Source organism: Dipteris shenzhenensis, chromosome 18, assembly GCF_047967505.1.
Source record: "Dipteris shenzhenensis isolate YYH24624 ecotype China chromosome 18, Dip_SZ_1.0, whole genome shotgun sequence".
Taxonomy (NCBI): Eukaryota; Viridiplantae; Streptophyta; class Polypodiopsida; order Gleicheniales; family Dipteridaceae; genus Dipteris; species Dipteris shenzhenensis.
The window spans coordinates 39477312-39483311 of NC_141613.1; positions in this window are offsets into that span (position 1 = coordinate 39477312).

Sequence of the window (6000 nt, forward strand, 5' to 3'; positions counted from 1 at the left end):
AACACAGTCATGGATGCATGAAGTACTATGGCTGCTATATCAACCATAACTTGCTGCTCAACTGATCTTTGATCGTCAAACCTACTGTGTTTCAAGTATGGAGCCAATACAGGCAATGGAGTACTCAGTAACTTCCCCCTCTCCATACTAAAACAACCAAGTATCTGAGAAACATCATCAAGACCATGTAGCTCCCACTGCAAAGCATCCCTGTCCATAAGGAACCATATGGCAAGTAACCTCAGAAGGATAGCAACCTCCTGAATACTGAGACCATAACCTGTCTCACTGCGCATCACATCCTGAGCTCTCATAATGGTATCAAACCTATGAAGCCAAGCTCGAGGGGATTGCTTCTGGCGAAGCGCTGAAATGTATCATATACATCATGCTTCTGCCGAATCGGATATACCCATATGTACTTTGTAGCAGCATCAATAAATGTCACAAAGTAAGAGGCGCCACCCAGTGAAACGGTAGGCATAGGCCCACAAACTGCACTATGAACCAACTGCAATGGCTCAACATACCTCTCACTGACTGTCTTCCTCACAAAAGAGGATCCTGACTGCTGATCATCATCACAATCATTACATAAAATTTGAGAGACATCCATAACAGGAATGTATCTCAATGTTGTAAGGGCTTCCATACCTGCAGTAGACATATGTCCAAGTCTGGCATACCATAGACTAACTGATGGCTGCTTACTAATCATAAGCATCTTATCCTGGACACTTGATACATGCAATGCATAAGAGAATCCAACCCGTGATCCCCTAGCCATAACCAGATTGCCTCTAGCAATCTTCCATGCATGATCACCCAAAGAGACATGATAACCTGCCTCAATCAACTGTCCAGTACTGATCTTGCTTGTAGCAAGTCCTGGTATATGTCTAACCCTCTGTAGAACAAGAATAGAGCCACTAGGCATAACAAGGTGGATATCCCCATAACCATAGACATCCATAGAATGATCAATGCCCGTCAAACCACTCTCCACAATGCATTCTTGATATGCACTGAACCATGACCTATGAGGGGTCATATGACATGAAGCACATGGATCTAACATCCAATCACCAAGAATGGGTACATCAGTGGCCAAGAAGGAGGTGTCAGACATAGACAAAAGAAAGCCTTCATCACTGCTACTATCAGTGGAAACCCTGGCATCCACGCCTTGAAGCTCAACATGCTTCTTCTCCTTCTTCCTGTCATTCTTAACCTTGCTCTTCTTCTTGTATTTTCTCAGCCATTTCCAGCAATACTTTCTCATGTGGCCATACTTTCCACAATAGAAACATCTAACACAAGTCCGAGAGCTAGAATTGCTCCTGGAATTCCCCCTTGAACATGACCTGTTTCTACCAATTGATCGACCTTTGGAGTGCATATCAAGGCTGTATTTCAGCCCATCAGGACATTTCAGCCCATCATGCTGTAACATAACACTATCATGGTCATACATCCGGCATATACGAGTATAAAACTCATATGCATGGTAGTGTACACCCTGTACACCATCCTGTACCTGCAAGTAGACTGACTTCGAGAGTGATGCCTGAATGATAGAGCATGCTTGCTCATCCATGTCATCCCAATCACTCTGTTTAATGCTATTAGGCTTGATACCTTTGCATTGAATGGGCTTATGCTGCCTCTTCTGCACTAACACATCATAAATCTGCTCTTTCCAATACTGAAAGTTTGATCCATCCAACCTCTCAATATCAAAGAGGGCACTACCAGCTGTAGATGCCATATGTGGCACAATAGCTCACAACCAAAGAGCAGTATAGTGCAATAGGCAACCCAAATGACCAAAAATATAGTGTTGTCCAGACCAATCAGGTCTCCAAATAAACTGGCTGATCCAATGCTCAAAAGCACTCAGCCATAAAGAGGCATAAACAAGAATATATGCAGCCCAGTAACCTGCCAATGCCTGGCAATCCAAGTAAGAAATGCACTGAACCAAATGAGTAATGCCTGCTCAACCAATGGAAATAGGAGCCTAGCTCAACTATCCATAAACATCAGTGCGGCATCCACCAATGCAAATCCATAATGCATAGAAATGGCATTTATTGCATCACCAATGCATCACATCAAGCGCGCAATCCTTTGGCAACAAAATCAAGCATTCACCACTTGCCAAATGTGCCAAAGTGACTTGCCAAAATGCCAATAATGCCCTTGGACTGAAGTGAGATTCCAATCACTTTCTGTAATTTACTGTGAGTTCCCAATTCACTGTTGTGCAAGAGAAATTCCTACAACAATACCTCACAGCCACTTTGGGCAAAATAACACGCTGTCCTTGTCTTTGAACAGCGATATCTTTTCACTGAAAGACCGGATGCCAAAGCTGTAAACAGCAAAGTTGTAGCTGGTAGAAAGATCTACAACTTGTCAGTTGACCTCAAGAGCAAAATCCTTGTGGATTCTCATATATTCTCACCTGAAAAACAGCTTCCTGCACATTGGTCACAAATAGACAGTAGACTGCAACTTTTTGTGGTTTTGCAGAGGCTCTAACTCCTGCAGCTTATACCGGATCAACTTGCTTCCAAAAGCAAAGTTGTAGTATGTTTTGTGAGCTACAACTTTCCAGTTCAGCACAAAGTGCAATTCCACATCAAGAAAGAGATATTCAGTCCTAAAAATGACTGTTTTGTCATAAAAACAGCAACAGCAGCTTCCTTGAATGTTTGCTGCCCTTTACAGCACTCATCTGCTCCGGCAAAAAACAGCCCCAAAAATGGTCAAAATACATCCAGCAGATCACCCCGTATGTCAACTGCAACACCAGCAAAATGGCAAGTACAATGCCCAACCAAATCAGCCCCAAGAATGCTCACAGGTTAGCAATAAAATAGCCCAAAAGCACTGGCAAAACAGCCCCGAAATGTGCTCCAAATGATGCTAATCTGACAGGATCTCAATACATCACCGTACCACTGTATGTATCCAACATAGGCAAACAACCATACATCCAACGAACTGTCAATGCATCTCAACCAGGCATGTACCGCTGTCAAAGCATGTGTCAATGCCACTGCCAAAGTGATGTACAGATCGAAAGCTCCTTGTGCAAGATTGCAAAATGGCATATGACCAATCCCGCAAAGTGCCCAAGCAACAGCCTCAAATCAGCCTATCCACAGCTAATGTCCACAAGGCGTACTTCTACAAAATGTCCTGCAAAGAGACCAAAATCAGCAAATGCTCAGCTCCAAAACCTCAAATGCAACACCGGCTATCTCCCAAGCATACAATTGCATCAAACATGCAATCCACAAGCTCCCCAATAGCTCATCTTCTCCAAAATGGATGTTGTTGCTATCACTGGGCTGCTCTTCCTTTGCTCACGGGAAGGAGAAGGGTATGGAGAGAAAGAGACTCCTATCTACTCCATCTAGGAGCTTGCAGTGGCTCACGAGCCATCTGCAACAGCTGCAGCTACAAAGAGCTTCCCTACAGCCCTCTCCAAACAATGCTCTCCAATGAAGGCTCAACCTCAACTCCAGCCTGTAGCACACCCCAACGTAGAAACCTCTGCATTGAGCAACTCCTACAATACCAGTCGCACGGCATCACACCTCTCCAGTCAACGTCCTAACAACAACGCATCGCTCAAAGCTCTAGCCGTAGCAGTAGTAGCAAGCCTAAATGACGCTCCTACGATCGGATCTCCGAGTCTCCAAACACTTCACAAGCAAGCCCAAGCCTATGGCCATCAACGATCTCCAGCAAGTATCTACGAAGCAATGCCTCCATCAACAAGGCAATGAAGCTCCCAAATGATGTCTTCTCCAACCACTCCTACTCACGGCTCTACAACAATGTCCTGCAACACACGCTCATGGGTGCCTCAATAGCCTGGGCTCCCTCGATGGCTCCATTGAACTCTCTCCTTAGGCTCTTCTCTTCGAGCTCCCCATAGATCGAATGCCATGAGCTCTGATACCAGTTGTGGGAGAGGAGAGCACACACAAAGGAATAAGGAGACACCAAAAGTGGTGGAGCAAAAGCTACTCCAGCTTATTCCTCTATTATATATATATGAGTATACATGGGCACTGTACAAGTGGGTGGGCACACTGCCCTTTACCCCAACAAAAATTTAGCCACAAGTTCTAATTTTCCTTAGCCACAATGAAGATTTGGCCACAAGGTTAAATCTTCTACTGTGCCACAAGATTTGGCCATAAGGTCAAATTGTCTTAGGGGCACATTATTTGGCCACAAGGCCTAATCTCCCTTGGGCCACTATGAAGATTTGGCCACAAGGTTAGATCTTCTACTGTGCCACAAGATTTGGCCATAAGGTCAAATTGTCTTAGGAGCACATTATTTTATGAAGATTTGACCATGAGAACAAATCTTATATTGTGCCATAAGATTTGGTCACAAGGTCAAATTGTTTAAAGGCCACAAGATGTGCACAAGGTTTGATATTCCATTGGTTAGGTCAAATCTTCTAGTAGGCCTCAAATTTAAAATTCAAAATTATTCAAATTTGTTTCAAATTTCCCTCTGATTCTCTTTCCCTTCATGACTATACTTTTCCTCTCCCTAATGTTTCAAATTAAAACTTAAAACTCAAATCTCCCTCCTATTCTTTTTTCCTTTCTTACTTTCCCTCCTTTGTTTTTCTCCCTAAATGTACTTTTCCTCATCCTTAATTCAAGCCTAATCCATATTTTTTATTATATTTCCCTTCATTCTATCCCTTTTATGTGAATTACAAGAGCATGGATAGAAGGACCACTTGAAAGACAGAGCATTCAGAAGGACTAAGATAATTTGAACATGCTTAAGCAACAAAACTAGTAAGAGTTCTTTCTTATTTTGTATTTTTCTTGGTTTTCTAATGTGAGGAATCTTTTAGATTACCAATATATTCTTTGTTGCATTACTAGTACATTACAAATGTAAAATTTTATTCTGAAATCAATCATTATGAGCTTGTGAAGTAGATTCCGTTGTTAGAAATTGAACATTGAGTGAAATTGTAAAAAAAGGAAGATGTCCAAGTCTAAAACCAAAAAAAAAGAACCTGGAACATCTTGCAAAGATTCATATGAGTTCCTTCTTGCTACTCATCCATGCTTTAGCAAATACCAAACTTGCAAACTCACTCCTGGAGAGGTTTTGGGAAAATGGGGCAAGGAGTGAGAGAGAGAAAGGAAGAGCAGAGGCAAGTGCTTCTTGTTGCTACCAAACTCATAAACTTGTAGCTTTCTGGAGAGGTTTTGAGAAAGGGGGATTCATAGAAATGAGTTGTTAACCTTTGGAAGTTGAGAAGGTAAGAAAATGCTTAAAATTTGGAGAGTGAAAAGGTGTGGGTTGCATACATAGGCAGGGAGGGAAGGGAGAATAGGGAAACCTCAATTTTAATTAACCCCCTACCCCTATTTTTAATGAACCCCCTCCCATATATTTAATTCAAACCCCCTCCCGTATTTTTAATTAACCCACATAAAACCACCCCTCCCCCTCTTTTCAAACTATCCACTTGACTTCAACCAGTACTCTTGAACTTAGAATATAATGGTAGCACAAATCTAGCCTAGAATCTCCTTCACTTTCTCTTCTCCCTCTATCCACTCCATACTTGTGGTATAACCATAATAGTCTTCCCCTATCTTATTTCCTAGATTTAAAGCAACTTGAATTAATGTACAATTCTCATTTCCTTGATCCCACTCTCATCCCACTATTGTAGCATGACAAGAGTAACATTAGATCAGTTAGAGTTAATGTAGGAACATTGCAACAATAAATTTGACACTTAGCATGGAACAAATATATTGGTCACCTCCCCCCCCCTTGCCCCACATGCACACACACAATCATCACAAGAGTAAGCAATACTATGGAAATAGGAACTTATGGCCCCTACTAGATGGACAACTAATCTAAAGTCACTCGTGCCTCACTAGTTTTTGTTAAAGGGATTTGATAATGTGTAGTGGATTTGCAAGCGTG